The sequence below is a fragment of the Cornus florida genome, unplaced genomic scaffold, assembly GCF_030987335.1.
Source record: "Cornus florida cultivar Cherokee Brave unplaced genomic scaffold, ASM3098733v1 CherokeeBrave_3.0.0_Hap2_Chr02, whole genome shotgun sequence".
Classification (NCBI taxonomy): domain Eukaryota; kingdom Viridiplantae; phylum Streptophyta; class Magnoliopsida; order Cornales; family Cornaceae; genus Cornus; species Cornus florida.
The window spans coordinates 54393054-54411617 of NW_026775572.1; the positions used below are offsets into that span (position 1 = coordinate 54393054).

Genomic DNA, 18564 nt, shown 5'->3' on the forward strand with positions numbered 1-18564 from the left:
TGCCTCTACTAAAGCTTGAACATCCGACCTCTCTTTTGTTGAGGAGGGCTTGTACCAACTAGGGTAGTTCTTTCTTTCTTACTTCGGCATCTTAGAATTGATTCACTACCATGGAATCGTCTATGTGGTTTGTTCTCCATGGCTCCATTGCAAGGGAGCCTTATTCTGTTCCAAGAATTGTCTCTTTCATCGAGATCTTAGCCTCCGCTACTCATATTAGTTTCAAACTGATTGAATGAATACTCTACAATACAATGTCAAATTAATTAGAACACAAAGACTAATGATCCTTTTATGATCCCAAAATCTTCATTACACAACATGTCTCTTCGGGGACATCCAATAAAATTGGAACGATATAAAGAAGATTAATATAACCCTTGTGCAAAGATGACACACACAAATCAACAAATGGTCCAATTTTTTATTTGGTTTAAATTTCTTCAAATGAAGAAGTTACTTTCTAGGCCATTTATGTGGCATTAGCTTGTGAAGGGCAATCACACACATTTAATGTCCAAAAATAAAAAAATAAAAAATGAAAAATAAATTGTAGGCCACAAATTCTACCGTCATTTAGAAATCGTAGTTATTAGCGATGAGTCTGTCGTATGCTTTTCACTTTTATTGAAATTGAAGGACTTGCTAAAAAATAATAGTAAATAAACTTATGTTAAAATGACATCGTTTTCATTTCAAGATGATGTCACCAAACTTTTTTATTGACGTGTACCATTACTCGCTTGAAATACCTACAAAATAATATTGAATAGAATGGAAATGAATTTGAAAAAAGACAAATCAAAATTTGATGCGACAGCAAATACTTAACCAATTTCTTCTTCATAAATTGATATTAACTGTGATACCTCCGAATTTTCACGTGTAAGTTGGCCAGGCTCATACTCAAAATCACGGAGATATCAGAAATAATATGACAATAATCGAACACAGAATACAAAAAGGATAAATAATAAATAAATAAAATGCTGAAAGGAATACTAAAATAATAATTAAATCTTCAAAGTAAATTTCATTAAATAATAAATTCTTTTGATACAATAATCCTCCATAAAAATACAACTCGAGAATCCATAACATGTGGACCCCTAAAAATCTCAAAATAAAATAAATAACTGTCTATATTTGAATACTGAAAATATAAACTAGAATCCTATATAAATGATTGGAAGAGTGATGGTAACTGGTCTCTGCTTTGCACGAACAATATCTACACCTAATAAACTTATGGACCTGAAAAATAAATAGTGGGTCGGCCCACAAACAAGTTCTTTCGACGACAACCCAAACAGAGACCTGACAAGTTACACATCTATAACTAACTCATGCAATAACTACATAGTCCATAAGTATATAACTATACACACTAAAGACTCTCACTGATTAAGGCAATCTTAACTGTGTAGTGGGTATCTTATGCAAATCGCACACAAAGGTGGTCACGAGTCCTCCTTCTACCAGGGCACACACATCCCTAATCCAGCTACTTATCTTAGTTGTCAATATACGTCTCCATCTTAACCACTAATCCTGAGATCTCAAGCTCATATCGTGGTATATATCTATATGTATATAAATCCATATGATATCTATAACAATAAAAATAAACTATCCGCCATAGTATTTCAATGGCATATCATCCACATGGTTCTGTGACTTAACACGAAGAAATGAGACTGAACTTATTAGTCAGTCCATCCACCTAATCCAAAATAAAGCCATATCATCACAATGGCATACATAGAACCAAATCTTGACATTGGTCCTCAAGCAAATCCCAACATATATATATATATATATATATATATATATATATATATATATATATGTTGGGATTTGCTTGAGGATATATATATATATATATATATATATATATATATCAAGATTATAAAATGCAAATATGCAATTGATTATAATCATAACATATCATAACAACATATAACAGAATATCATGTTATCAAATCATAGGAATGACATATAATTTATTTGAGCTTCCTATATCATGTACTTTACATAAACTGAATCTTAAGGATGCTGATGATTTATTTTACAGCCAAGTAAGCATTCTCCAAATACATCTCATGCTAAATATTTAATCTTAATTGTTAAAAAATTCATCAAATCTTTAAGTAATTCAAATTACATGCAACATGGTATTCATGCCTATTTAAATTCACATAAAATCATCCCTAAGTCCCTATTTAACATTTGGGACCTTCAATAATCCAATCGGGGTTAATTTAAACACTTTTATGAAAATTCCCTAGAGGGTGATCTATCATCCTAGGGTGCTCGATCACCCTAGGGATCTATCACCCTCTAGGGAATTTTCATAAAAGTGTTTAAATTGACCCCGATTGGATTATTGAAGGTCCCAAATGTTAAATAGGGACTTAGGGATGATTTTATGTGAATTTAAATAGGCATGAATACCATGTTGCATGTAATTTGAATTACTTAAAGATTTGATGAATTTTTTAACAATTAAGATTAAATATGTGCTCGATCACCCTAGGGATCTATCACCCTAAGGTGATCGATCACCCTTTTATGCTCAAGCACTGTTTTGTGAAACAGTTTGAAAACTCCATTTTAAGCCATGTTCTCCATTGTTAAGGTCCTAAAACATGTTACTAAGTCTCATCAACACATAAGAACAAAAATACATTATTATAACATGTAGAAATCCATTAAAAATCATATTTAAGCCATGAATTTATCAATTCATACAACAAGAACAACCATTAGCATAAACTCATAAAAACCTATGTTTTAGATCAATTTAAACATGGATTCCAATTTCAATAATCCTTTAAATATCCTTAAAGTTATATTAGAGACATATAGATCACAGATATAAGGGAAAAGTGTAGAACAAAGAACTTGTCTTAAACTTTCGGATCGAAAGTTAAACTCTTTCTTCCTTGTTCTTCATTTCTAATGGTTCTTCTTCTTCTCTCTCTTCCTCTTTCTCTCTCTAGATGTCTCTTTTCCCTTTTTCTAGATATACTCTCTATGTATATATATATATAGATAAAATATACTACCTATATTCTAAACCTAATATACGTTTGACAATTCACAAACTAGGTAACTAATTTAATAAAATATTATTTTTAATGAAAATAATATAGATATATATATATACATCTCATTATATATATATATATATATATATATATATATATATATATATATATATATATAGAATTAGTAATCCTCATGGATCACTATCCAACCCATTTAGGATCTCTCTCAAATAGTCCAAGACCCATCTAGTTGGTCAATGGGTTACAACCCAAATCCATCATCCTTTAAAATAAATTAAAATTAAAAATAAACAAATCATTTAACTAAACGAATAATCACTTAAAACAATTTAATTACACAAACGCATCACATGAAATCAAATAAAAATGCGCATATAATTAACTAATATAAATTAAATTAAATCAAATCAAATCAATTATCAATTAAATAAAACAAATAATCAAATAGCCACATAATTAAATAAAAATACAATTAAAATAATTAAATAAATCTCCAAAAATTAGAGGTATTGCATTCTTTCCCCCCTAACAAAGAAATTCTGTCCTCAGAATTTATGAAAATTCTAAATTATTTATTTAAATTCATTTTATGTTTCCAAGTAGACTCAGCCTCTGTGTAGGGGCTAGCTCCATTGAACACAAACGCATCAACCATTCATTTAACAATGTACTTGGTTCTTATTATCAAGCACCTTTAAACCATACTACACATAGATTGCATTTAATAGCAACTAGATTTACCCAATATGTATACATGGGTGACTACTCCTATTACTACAAGTTTTCATGGAATATAAGCACGAATAACTTCTATACACACAATGCTAATGATTTAGTAGTGCAAAACTTTAGGCTATTGCATCAAATGATAAACAAAAATCGTGAAGGGTTAGTGTAACAAGTAAAAACCACAATTCTCTTGAAATCGTAACTCTTCCTACATGGAAGGCATCCCAAATGAACTAATTTGCAATACGCAATTCTAATATATGAGTTCAACTATTTAAAAATTATTCCTCTGCCACCTCCGAACAGCGCACACATAATCACAAAGAATAATGATTTCTCCAACGTATCATTAATAAAGTCAAGATTTGATTATTCGGTTATTGCTCCAACTTCAAACCAACAAATGAGTGGTCTGCACAGTTTATTATACAAAACCTCAAATGTTGTCACACCAATAATCTTGTGCCAACATCTCCAGACACAATTCAACAAAGCGAAATGGTTAAATCCGATTATCCGTAATCCTCTAGAATATATATTTTGAGTATATCCTCCTATAACTTGATTAAACCTCTTGATTGTTTTCCTCTTTTAAGGATACAAAGCAGTGTGTAATATATTCTGCACCCAAGATCTTCGAGAAACCTTCTCAAAATAAAACTTCTCATCCATTATGATGCACAATGCCTTAGTATAACGCATTGTCATCTCCGTGATGTAAAGCTAATACGAAGCTCCAAACATTAATTAAATTAAATGTCAATAAGTGAACTTAATCCATGCTTCACTCATGACCCTTTATGGAATTATAACTCCAATTCAATATGGATAATCTCTCCACCTCATCCACGTATGCTTGTTCCCATATTCCCCATTGACACAGGAAATGACTCCAAGCTTTCAATAATCTCTGGTGATCAACCTTTCACTTTTCAAACTGGTGCTATGCTTAGAAACAGTTATAAGAATGCCCCTAACAGAACCGGTTCACCAAAATCTGCATTTGATGCCCAGTTGTATCTTGAAATCTTCTGGGTGTACCGAAAATCATGAATTGGACAACTCGATCAGTCACCCCAACCCCCATAATGCCATTTACAGGACCTACCCGTCGTTCCTGCTACTTTAAACTTTTATCTGTGTAAAGTATTACATTCCTTTAAGGTCAGATCCAAAAATTTAAAGTACCTCCTTAATTACCTCAATAATAGCAGGTGATCCTATTACACGCGTTATAAAAAATTCAACTGAAAACTCAACAACTAACCTGGAAAAAATATTGATTGTTGAGAGTATCTACTTCCACATTTGTTTTCCCCTAGTGATACTTGATGTAAAGCATGAGTCTGTCACCACTTCCTTCCATCTATGTTGCCACGTGATCAGGTCTTTTGTATGAACCGATACTAACAACTACGGTGGATGTTATTCAACTGCAAGCGTTTCTTATCACTATGTAGGATGATACCTTTATTGCAAGCTCTAAAATCGTGAGCCATTTTGTTAAGCTGATGAATCATAACTTATGAATATATAGACCGCGGTAAGCTTCCTGCCACGTAAAACTTTGTCAACTCTACTTCTAACTACTTTAGTCAATTTGTCAAGCATAACTCAAATAGAATTGTGACCTTTGTGCTAAGTCTACAATCTCTCATCAAAATTAATAGAAACTCTTTCTTATTTCCATATCAATATAGGAAAATATCTGCAAAGAATCTGACAGTCCCTGATGATTAATCTTAACCATCATGGTATATACTACACTTGGAGCCAGAAAAGGACTATGTCCCTCTTTGTACTTGCCTATCCATATTGTCTCTTCACATTTTGAGACATTGTATCTCCACTTGGATGGTTAGAGAAATAGGGAATTGTGACCATCAGTCCTCACATCCTCTCTCAAATCCTCTGTAGAAGGTACCACTAGTTATTTTCGGTACCTCAAGTTTTATCGATAATGAAAGTCAATTGATATGTTAACTAATAAAGAATCAACTATCTATGACCCATGGTGCACCTCTTCTTAATATATAAGTGATCGGTCTCAAAATCTTGTCTTTGACACATCCTATCTCTATAATACAAACAAGTGTCAATCAAACTCTTTAACTAACTTCAAAAGAATATGGAACCTCTCCATCCAGAAAATAAGTCAACAATTTCCCGACAACATCTGTTTGTTGCCAATCGTGACCTCTAATAGTTCTTTACAGTTTATGCAAATGAAGTAACTCAATTTACTCCTTTACGCATAACACCATCAATATCCTTCTAACGATATGCCCTTGTGAATAAATTCTTAATCAAGAATGGATTATTTACAATTTATTCAATCCCCCTTTTTCACTTGGCATCGTTCTAGTAGGTACCTGAGTAATAAATGGGATACCTAACTAAACTAATACGAAGTCTTCCTTCTGTCTTGATCAAAACTCTAAATTTTCTTTCCGAAAAGTTACGCTACAATTTTTGCTCCTCTGATAACCCATTGTGACGTTACAGTGGTATTTATTTAAACCACACCCTCATAAATGCAGAAACATCACCAATCATTATTATATCATGGCATTATGACCAAAATACGCATCTTGACCTAACGTAAAATATCAAACTGATCGTAACAGATTATTTAGCTCGTGACGATGGTTTAACTATTCCCACCCCAAACATATACTATACTGATGCATGTCTAGGTCCAATAAATTGGCTAGAAATATATATATCTACCAAGTCCTATGACCATATACTCACAACCCTTGCGTACAATAGTGCTAATTCCATGGGATGTAGAAAAAAAAAATCAGAGGGCTAATCACATACTTGTATCACCAACTAAACCCTATACCAAAACCCTAAACAACAATGAAAAAAAAGCACAAAACATACAAATAACATGTAATGTACTCATACTTAAGACATCGTTCCTTCTAGGAAATGTCTTCTTAAAAACCATCTTACAAAAATTGTTTCACATAATTTCCTTTCATAGTTTCGTAGGTAATCACCCAACCTCGAACCATAACCTTTAAATTAACTGTTCTTAATTTTGATTTAAAATAGTTATTTGATTTTAATGCAGTGTTTAAATTATTAATTATTTAATTGTCTTGTTTGTATGGCATTTATTATTATTTGATGATGTGGCATGTGATTTGAATGCAATTATTGGTTGAATGTATGACTATGCGGTGTGTATGCATATGTGGATTTATTTGTGAATTTTGTGTATTTAACCTTTTATTTTAATTGTTTATTTATTTAATTTTTATGGATTGGGCTTAAGGAAGGTTGGGCCAAAGGATGAGGTCTTAGGGTTGGAAGAAGCCTTGATGGGTTAAATAATAAGGGCCCATGGTTATGAATATATATATATATATATATATATATATATATATAAAATTGTTATTATGAAAGGATATATATGTATATGTATATGTATATTATTATTACGTATATAATTATATTAGGTAGTCAGACTAGGATTACGATTAGGGTATATATGTTTACATGTATATATATATATACATATATATATATATATATATACATATTATATTATTGTTAGAAAATAGCTTTCAAGTTTGAAAAGATAAGAGTGGCAACCAAAGAGAGATAGAGAGAAAAAGAAGAAGAAATGAGACAAAGAGAAGAAGGTTGAGCAAGGGGGGCAAGGCCAGATCAAAAAGGTGGACGGCGGTGACCGAGAGAGGGCTGCCAGAGAGGAAGAGGATGACTGAAAAGCTTGCGGTGCATCTGTTTCAATACGAAACCTTCAGGCAAGTTTTTTTCTACTTTTCCTCTTTGGACCCATAAATCTTATACCGTAGGTATCAAAATCATGTAGATAATTTGCATGTTAATTACATAGACATAGGGCTTAAATTAGTGAATTAATTGGATAATTAATTTCTATACACGAACTGGTTTAATGTTCATATGTGTTTATTTTTCCTTTTGATGGATTCTTTGATTTATTACATAAAACTTGTTTTAAATTGTTGGATCTTGTGTATTTTCGTTGGGTATATCATTGGTGATCATATGATTTAGAAACAATATTTCAGGACCCGGACAATGGATTTACAGGTCTAAAAGATATTTACAAATTCTATTCCATGACTTTGTGCTCGAGCACAACACTGTTCCAATGCACAGTGCTCGAGCACTAGGAGTTATGCTTGAGCATAAGGCTGTGCTCGAGCTCTGGGAACTTGTTTACTTCAAAAGTGATCTGAATGACACCCTAGTTGGAGTACTAATGATTCCGAACATGTTTATAAGTATTGGGAACACTGTCATGGGTTTAAAATATTTAAATTGTGTTAGACTTTTGTGTTATGATAATTAATGGGAATGATTATTATGGATTATCAAGTTTTAAATTAATATGTGATGATATTAATTGTGTAATTTAATGCATAATTTGATTTATGAATATAATCATATTTGCTGGTGTATTTATGATCTATAAACTTGATCTATGGCGGTATTTGCATGATGTACCATGGTTGTATATGGTAGTGATGAGTTGGTACGTTTGCGTGTTTAATGTGAGAATAAAGTTTTATTTATGCATATACAAAGCATGTGTTGTCTATTAGATGGATGTTGTGTATTTAATTATCATGTTTAAGGTGGTTCATTTGGAGGCATGGATGAGTTGTTGTGGCGTAAACAGACTGCCATTGAATTGTGTGAACAAAGCACATACATTAATAGCATAGAGAATTTGCTATTCTATAGTATGGACAAAAACGTACTTGTGGCGGCATAAATGAGTTGCTAAGGCATAAATGGATTGTCATTTGAGTTGTATAGACAAAAACATACTCATGAGGGCATGGTAGAGTTGCCAAAGATATTATAATTATAATTCGGAGAAATATATTCCAATATACAAGCAATTTATTAATAATGGTTCATTAACCATTATAATTAAGTTGTGACTTAGAAAATAAAATTCTAAAAGAGGTTGGTCTGTCCAATATTAGTTATATATATATATATTGTTATTTATGGTTTGGGACTTAGATGATTTATCTATTTATTATGTTTGATATTGTTTATTGTTTATTGTTAAGTATAACTCTATAGTAAGGGTTGAATCTTTATTAAGGTGGTTTTGGCTAGGGATGTTTTATTTACCGGTTTTTAGAGGCTTAGTAGAGAGAGTTTGCTTGTGGGTTTGACCCACTTTTTTTTTTTTTTTTTTTTTTTTTTTACATCTTTTAGGTTTATAGAGGTTCAAGTCTCAAGGTTGAGGATTCGCAACTTGGAGACTGAAACGACTATGGATTTTTCAACCCAGTGTGTCCTGTGATGACCCAAACCGGATCCAAGATGTGGAAACAGAAGAAGCAAAATGACCTCAAGAGATGTACACCATCCCTAGGCACCACGATGACTCTCTATGAAGCCACGGAATTCAAATGAATAAAGTGCGGAAGCAAAACAAAGACAAGTCCTTAGAGATGTACGTTATCCCTAGAGCACAAGAATGGACTCTCAAAGAGTTTTGAGACTCAACGGAAATAAAATGAAGAGAAGGGCATCAAAACACTACAAGAGAAGAGCCAGGGGGTAAAATGACCATTTTACCCTAAGAGGAAAGAATTTAACTTTCAACAAGTCAAATTAGATCTAAAACATCCTAAAACACCCTTTGGTAACTTCACATGAAGTCCCAAGGCCAAAGGAAGAGAAATCCTAGATGAACCCTATCCCGGTTCAAACCAAATCCGACACCCTCTTACTAAAACAAGGATATCTTGAGTTATGAGAAAATTCTAAAACTGAAACTAGTACCATTGGAAAGAAAACAAAAAATTAATGAATTTAGACTCATGAATCACCTGATTCGGAGTTCGGACGGAAAAGATATCATGTCCTGAAGTCAAAGGAAGGGAAACCCTATCCCGGTTCGAACCAAATTCTAACACTATCTTACTAAAACTTGAATATCTTGAGCTACAAGAGGAATATGAAGCTCTAATTGGTACCATTGGAAAGCTCATTCCAACGCGGTCAATTTAGACTTAAGAACGGACCAATTTAGAGTTTAAACGAGCGAGATATGGCCCATTGAAGAAAGATGTCTGGAGTAGGAACATTGCCCACGGGGGCCCGCCAAATGTGGCAGTAAGCCACGGGAGCCAGCCAAATGGCAGTGGGGGCCCACCAAATGGGGCAGTGGCATGGGCTGGAACCTCAAAAAATGCAGGAAGAGTGTTTTTAGCAGCAAATTGAACTTGGAGCGCGGTTTATGAGGTTAAGATGACATTTTTCGGAAAAACACGAAAAGGAAATTCCCTCTAAAATCACATTTTCTATGTGACGGAGTTGAGAACAGAATTTATTTCCCAAAGAAAATCCCCAAAATGCCCTTAGATCAGTATAGGCTTAAAACAGTGAAAATGCAACTTTGCACCAAGCATACAATTGACCCCAAATGCACTTCTAAGCTGAATCGAATATGCACGCACACATAATAAGTGATTTTAAGCGTGCAGGAATGGTCCGCGGCTCCCAAAAATGACCGAGTCAAAATCTGACTCCCCGACGGCCAAAAAGGCAAAAATGAACTTGGAATAAAAAAAATGAAAACCAAAATCATGAAATGGTTTCGAATTACCGTTTGGCCCTTGGCCACAGTTCATACATGACTAATGAGATCCTACGGAAGAATCAAAATGGAATTCCCACACCCGACGCAAACATGGTGAAACAATAACTTGACATTTTTCAATATTTTCACGAAATCTCATGAAGTCAAAAATTTCATAGGATACAAAATACATGTTATTGGCCTCCGGCCTCATCTCATACATGTCAAATACATTGCAAAGGGTGTACTTACGTACATATTACATATATTGAATAAAAAATACACATTTTGACAATTAAGGTTACAAATGGCATTTCAAGCCAACCTTTACAAGAACTAAAGCCTTCAAGTCAACTATCATCCAAGCAATGATGAACATCACGCACCAAGTCTTTATACCTGAAATAGCCCCCCAGTAACTTCGGTGTGAGTAAACAAGTTTACTCGTAGAGAATGAGCATGCATGACTCGATTTCTTTAGAGATTTTTACTTTGACTTGAAACAATTCAAAAGGGTCATGCCACCTAACGTCTATGTCAAAGGTTAGACTCCGGGAGCATGTAAAGCTACTCATACAATTGAAATAGACTACGGCATACAAGTATACATGCTCAAGTATACTAAGCAATGTTAAAACATGTTATACAATGTACAAGCATATATTTCCAAGTATATTAAACCATATTAAGACAAGTCATGTAACGTCTAAACATATTTACACAAGTATGCATTTTATATAAAAATCTCATAAATCAAGTATACTGACATAAGTATACTAAGCTAATAGTATTGCACATATGACAAGTATGCATAGCACAAGTATACTAAATGCAATTTAAACTCGTGGAGCAAGTATACAAGTTCAAGTATACTGAGTAGGATTCAAATATCCAAGTAAGCATTAATTCTCAAGCTACAAGTAATCCATGATTAACAACTTGAAATTAAATGCGAAATCAAATAGTGGAAAGACTAGGACATGCGGTCACTAGATCAAGTAAGTATTTTCAGGTAATTACGACCCACAAGGTACTACCTAGTGCGCACTTATGACTTACAAGACTCTTGTCTTCGTACTAGAGCCAAACCCTAGCCATCACATAATTTATGTCCTCACAAGCTTTTCAAAATCAACAAGTTCAAAACTTATACAAAATCAAATGCAAGTTACCACATTCCATGCACAAGTAAGGTTGAATCCACACAATTCATGTCCTAGAATTCAAGTCTAAGTAGCATATGACAAGTCGTGTCCTTAATATGCAATTTATACAATAAGCAAGAGTATTTTTACAACAATTGAGCCACATTACCATCCTAAGCCACAAGTACTAAATAAGCTTCAATTTAGTAACTAGCTTCCAAGGTAAACAATTGTAATATTCTAACAAGTTATATACCTACACAAGATATATGTAAACAAGCCATTCGAGTCAATGATATTCCATATCATGCTAAGTCCAATTACGTTGTTAAGGAGCCATACGTACTAATTCTACATCAAGTTAGTAGCATGCTCACAAGGTAATCAAAATGCCACATTTTAAGAGATTTTCAACCTAATCATGGAAAGTCTCTAGATTTCAAATCTATTCCAAATAATCTCAAATTAATATATATTAAGCAACATATCTTGGTCTTTACATATATCAAATCAAAACTGCAAGATGAGCAAGATATCATCAAATAGAACTTAATTAATTTAAATCAATTAAATCTCTAGATTTGAAAACTCATTTAAATCATTCCAAATTAATATATATCAAAGATCAACTCATGGCCATGCCATTTACCAAGTCTAAAATGAGTTATATGCAGGCTATGATAAATCTCTAATTTCTCAAATTAACAAAAGTCATGTATACAACTTATATTTCATACAAGAGCAAGAAAAACAACTTGGATAATAAATTATAACACTCCCTACCTCACTAGAGGAGAGTCTCTCTAGAATCCAAGGCAAATCAACACAAAATGGCAAACCCTTCAAGGGTTATGTAGAGGAGGATGAGGGGAACAAAAAGTGTTCCATGCTTCATGATCTAAGGTGAGTGGAAGGCCATCAAAAATCAAGATCAAAGCCAAAGGTTTCAAGCTCCATCCATGGAGGCTAGGGTTTTCTTTACAAGAGAGGGAAGAGATAGAAAATAAGTGAGAAAGAATATGAGTGGAGGAAATAGAAATCCTCCACTTACTATGTGGTTTTATACCAAGGTCAACACACACAAGTCTTGGTCAATTGCACAAAAACCCTCCTTGACAACATAATTCCAAAGTGGCCCAAAAATAATTGCAAGACAAAATTTGGTGCCTACACTTGTTACAAATCCAAGGCTCCATCCTAGGCTTAATCTCAAACCTACACTTGTCAACCATCCAAGCCAACAAGTGCACCAATCCTAGGCCAACAAGTGATGAATCGCCACCCTCCACATGTCATCATCCAAGGCATCAAAGTGTCCCCACATGAATTTCAACAAGTGGACCAATGAGAGTGTGACACTTGTCACACTTTTCAAAAATTGCAAAAAGGTCCTTTTTAAAATTATTTTCCAAATTAAATTATAAAATGGTCCCTAAGATGAAAAATAATTACTTTACAGTAATTACACAAAAATCTCAAAAGTTTAGAATATTACAAAAAGGTTATGCGTCTATACCCTTTACAAGAAAAGTAAACACGTAGCATGCTTTTCTACAAAAGTGAAAATGCACATAGTATGAAATTTAAATATCGTGGATGCATGTAAAACCGGAATCAAATCCGAACACGAAAAGTGAGGTTATGCCAACAAAGTGACAACCGAGAAAAAGACGAAAGGTGAATAGTGTCACAAAAGTGAAAATGTGAAAATGACTCGGTCCTCAAAGGAAGTCGTCAATCCACGGAAAAGAATCTCGGAAACCATCCCCGAGCACTCAAGATGACACTAAGTGACGAGAAACCAAACTCAGAAAGGAAAAGGTCAACGGAAAAAAAATATCCGTGAAAATCTGAGAAAAGGAAAGGAAAGAAAATGACCATTTCATTACAACCTTCCCACCTAAAAAGGGATTTCATCCCCGAAATCTAGCCCCAACAAAACAAAAAGCGGAACCAGGATAACTACGGAGTACATTTTCGAGTATCCCACTCAACATGCTACAAAAGTGATCCTAGAACTAAAAGACAAAGTACAAACCAATGTCATTCGCACCCACTTGCGCACGATAGGACAACCTCTCAAAAGAAAAGTGACCACTCGGCCACACAACAAGTCAAAACTCACACACAGAACTCAAGGACAAACAATGGAACAGAAGACCACAACCGTAAGCATCCCTCCTGACGAACTATCATACGGGTCTGAAAACAATCACCAAAAGAACTCCAAGATAACCACGTATCAAATCAAGGTACCGAACAAGGACGACATGGCAGTACGAATAGCGTCTAGGACCCGCCCACAACGTACTCAAATGTGTGGTAGCAATGACAGTACCTAGTGCCCGCCCACACTTACTCGTCAGTAAGGTAGCATCGACGGCAACTAGCACTCGCCCATAACACACAACTTTGTACGGTAGCATGGCAGTATAAAGCACTGGTTCATAACCTGCCCCACTAGGTCTACCCATGAAACCTCTCGAAACAAATGGCATCAATGCCAAAAATGATCAATACCAAAAGCACTACGAAGGCCAGACATTTTGTGAGAGTTGAGATATGGTCCAAAGACGTCCGGCCGGACCATCTTGGCCAATCCCAAACTCTGACAACAATGCCATAGGTACCGCTACGCTTGAAGCTTTAAATCCTCAATACAATAAAGCTAACAACTCTAATGTTTCAAAATACTTCCATAACAACATCAATAAAGAATCCCAAGCCTGAAAAATAAGTCAAAACATCCAGAAACCAAAATGAATCTCATTACAAGACATTTCATCGAAAGTCCAACATATCTCTTTGAAACAGATCAACTACAAGACTACACCGAAGTTAAACATCGGATTCACATCCCTATCATGGATAACTAAATCCTCGAAATACAAGTTCACCAAGTGGCGCACACATCGAATCCTGATAACTAAGATCACAAAATGAATCTCTCGAAACCGTTCTTGGCATCACCAAGCTAAATCAAAATTCCTCAATTTCAATCCATAAACAATCACTGGAACAACAATTCCTCAAAACCACGCCTAGTCATATTAGGACGATAAAACTCCATAAACAAGCCATATCCAACAATGATCTTTCAAAACTCTTCCTAAGAGTCAACCACATCAAGGTCTCCAAAACTAAAGCAAGTCTCCAAAAAGATGTTCTCAAAAGAGCATCAAGCTCGCTTCACAAATCAAACAAATCCTTAATGGTATGGGCATAAGTCCCTGAAAAATGATCTCACACTAATCCACTTACTCTGAGCACCACAACCAGTCAACAACCACGGCAAAAACTCCCCAAGGGAAGACACGAAAGAAAGGGAACCACCCGCCTTAAGAAGGACAACACCACGACTCTATCTCTGAAATGAAAGACACAAGGTCAAAGACTTCACCCCCTATATGGAAGTAAGTTGACTAAAATCAACAAATCCTCACCAAGGACTTAAGACAACAATGGTGATCCTCACGGACCAACCAAACCCAAAACCGTGCACAAGGCGACGAAGAGAAGAGACTCACTCCTTGTGAAGTCCCTTACTTGAACCAAAAAAGACAAGAAACCCTATTCTCCCACAAATGTCAACACGACAAACACGAAAAGGGAACAAAAGGGAGAACCAAATATGGAAGTCATGCATATAACAAGGAATGCAACTACCAAATAAATAAATCTACTCACATAGATAAAAATCAAGGGTACATGCAGCAAGTCTCCACATAAGCACAATATCATATCACTAAGGCACAATAACAACATGGCATCTCTAAGTATATAAATAAGGCATGCTAATGCTACACAACAGAAAGCAATGTGGACACACTTCCACCTACTCATGCATCACAATATCATAATTTATACTACTAATATGGTAGTAAACGAAACTGCAGAAGATAAAAATGATGCAATAATGAACCCTAGGGACATCGTGTCTTAGAATGTCTAGATAAATGGAAAGACCAGTCCTAACCATAAACTGTATCCAAAAACTAATGCGACCACAACTTGTCTCAAAACAAACGTGAGCCCTTACCACAATGGTAAGTCTCAAACAATCCATCCTCGAATCTAGAGGTGACACTACAAGTGACACTAACAGTGCAATGCTCTCACTACCCGAAACATCAATGTAATACCCCGTAATTTTAAAGAGTGTATTTAAATTAATTTTGTATTAGGTTAATTCTTTAATGTGTAGATTTATTCACCTTGTAATTATATATGTTAGATTAGTTAATTAATTTTATTTATTTGTGCATGTAATATTGATTTTATGTTCCATATAGTATAATGATTAGTTTTGAAATTTTTATTGGTTATGTTTTAGATTAATTATTATTATTTAATTAAAGTATTTAATTTGTATTGAATAATAATAATAATATAATAATAATATTTATAATTATAATAATTATAATAGTTTAATAATAATAATAATAATAATAATAATAATAATAATATTTATTATAAATAATAATAGTATTAAATCAATGTAATGATGAAGAAATTAAATCTTAGGATAGGATTTCATTCCCATAGTTGAACCTTAGGACATCTTGCTTGACTTGGCTTGCTTGCCTTAAAGCCATATGGTTGGGAATGTGGTTAATTAAATGCAAAAATAGATATTTGTAATATTTATATTATATAAATTGTATATAAATTAGATAGCCTACCTTAAAAGGAAGGAAAGGGAGTTAGAATCAAATTATAACTTTTAGTGAGCCATTGTAAAAGTGTGGAAAGGAAGAGAGAGAAAGAAAGGAGCTTGGACCGGTGTAGGAAAAATTTACCCGACTACGCGCAACCGGCGGATTTATTTTAAATCCAAAAAGGCAAGTTATTATCTATTTTTCCCCTTTGAGTCCATAAATTATTCATTACATTTATTCAGCTATTTTTTTTGGTTAGAAACCATGCTAGGACAATGAGAAATTAATTATTTAATTTATTAAAATAATGTGATATTAATTATTTAAGGGTTAAATAATTTATTATTGGCCTAGGTAATTAATTGAAACTTAGGAAATTGTTATTTAAGGCTTTAGAAATTTTTCTAGAATTTTTGGGCAATTTTCGGAATTTTTCTGTATTTTCCGGCGACCCTCCGGCGAGTTTTCCGATCGCCGGCAATGGGGGAGATGACCGGAGTGATCCGGTGTGATGCGGCGCACCATAGGAGGGTGTGCGCGCGCATCCTGGGCCTTAGATGAAGCTGATTGATCCGGTGCATCGCGGTCCATGTTACCGCGGTACACCCGGATCATTGACCCTTGGATTAGGTGAGATGAGATGAAGTGATCCTGTGTAGCACACCCACAGCAAGCCAATACAGCCAACCAACCAGGAGGTGCCACGTCTGCAGGAGACTTAAACACGCGCGTGGGAGCGCGTGTACGCACGTGGGAGAGTGAGGAAGGTTGGGCTGCGCGTGGGGAAGCTTAGGGCGGCGCGTGGGGGCGCGTGAAGGGCCATGTCAGCTGCTGGAAATTACCAGAATACCCCTAGGGCCTGTTTTGTAAATTCCAGAACCTTAAACTTGGATTTTTAGGTACTGTGTTGGTATTTACGGGTTTAACGGACCACGAAATTATTATTTTACTACCCGTTACTTATTCTTATGGCCGATTAATATTTCTAAACCTTAAATGGCACGTTTACTGTATGGATATGAAGGTGATTCATTTATCAACATTATTATAGATGCTGTTATTGTTTTATTAAATGGTATTCAGTAGTACTGTTAATAATGTCACGGTTATCGTCATATAAATTAGCCATTAGATATTATGGGATATTTATACTGTTAATCATATATCAACCATGAGTATTATGCTGTGTGCATTTCAGAGAATAAATGGACTGTTTAAATTATGTCGCATTTATATTACATGGATGTGTTGCCATATAGAACCATGTGAGCTGGCTAATAAGTTTAGACTCATTTATACCTTATGCATTCGTTGATATAGACAGATGTGTGGCTGTCGGGGTATGTGGTTTAATATTATTGGCATGTGTTGCCTAATTGACATGCTCAGTATGTTTAGTAATATTATTGGCATGTGTTGCCTAATTTATATGCTCAGTATATTCATCAGTACTTTGAGAGGTGTTATCACTGTGTAGTTCGTTATAGTCGGTGTTGTCAGTACCGTTCACCATGTATAATAGCTGGTTTCCCGGGTAGGGAAAGGCGACACTTAACCACCTAGTGTGAGTCTAAGTGATCACTGTCTATTCTGGTTGAGGTTATGTTATACATTGGATAGTTCCCTTAGGAGGTATACAGATATAGTACTCATTCGATTCATAATGATTAATTTATTTGATTCTCTGATTTGGGTCATAGTAGAGAGGACTTGCTCGTGGGGTTGACCCACCATTATTGTTATTTCAGGATACGGTTAGTACCCGTTCCAAGGTTGAGGTTAGCAGTAAGGGACCACCATCCGAACTCATCTACTCTTACGATCCAGTTCAGGGTAGAAGTTTTATGTATTACTCCAGTTTCAGTTTTTATTTACTTTTGACGTTGAACTCTCAGGGTTATATTTAGGGATCCTTGACATAGGATTTCCAAGTTGTAATGGAGTACTGTATTAAATAAAGGATGGATGGATGTTGTATTATTTAGTGTTCCTTTCCTGTCTAAATTCTTTTATTATCATCATTTCGTATTCCATGTTTGTATTGTTTTTGATATCCCTCGTTTTTCGTGTATAAGCCTGATCAACTTATGCGTGGAAAATGTGGGGGTGTTACAGTTGGTATCAGAGCATTCCAGGTTCGAGTGTCTTAGGGATCTGTGATTACTATACTTCCGCGTTGTGTATTCTGATAATTAGAGCCTAAGTATTAGGGTTCTTTGTATTCTTTTAGTCGGTCCATGATAATGTACTGACGTTAGATTTTTCTGAGTTCAAAAAGAAGGATGTCTCGGCGTGGGACAAGGAATGTGAACCAGCATCGTAGTATTTCCCCAACTCAAAATGAGAATCAGGAA

The 18564-nt window shown here is 34.6% G+C and overlaps 1 non-coding gene across 1 annotated transcript; it reads left to right on the top strand.

Annotated features, from left to right (window-relative positions):
* Positions 1-323: 323 nt before the first annotated feature.
* On the top strand, positions 324-426 carry LOC132297722 (U6 spliceosomal RNA). Its single transcript, XR_009479386.1, has one exon. It is a non-coding gene; the product is annotated as a U6 spliceosomal RNA (small nuclear RNA).
* The last annotated feature ends 18138 nt before the right edge of the window (positions 427-18564 follow it).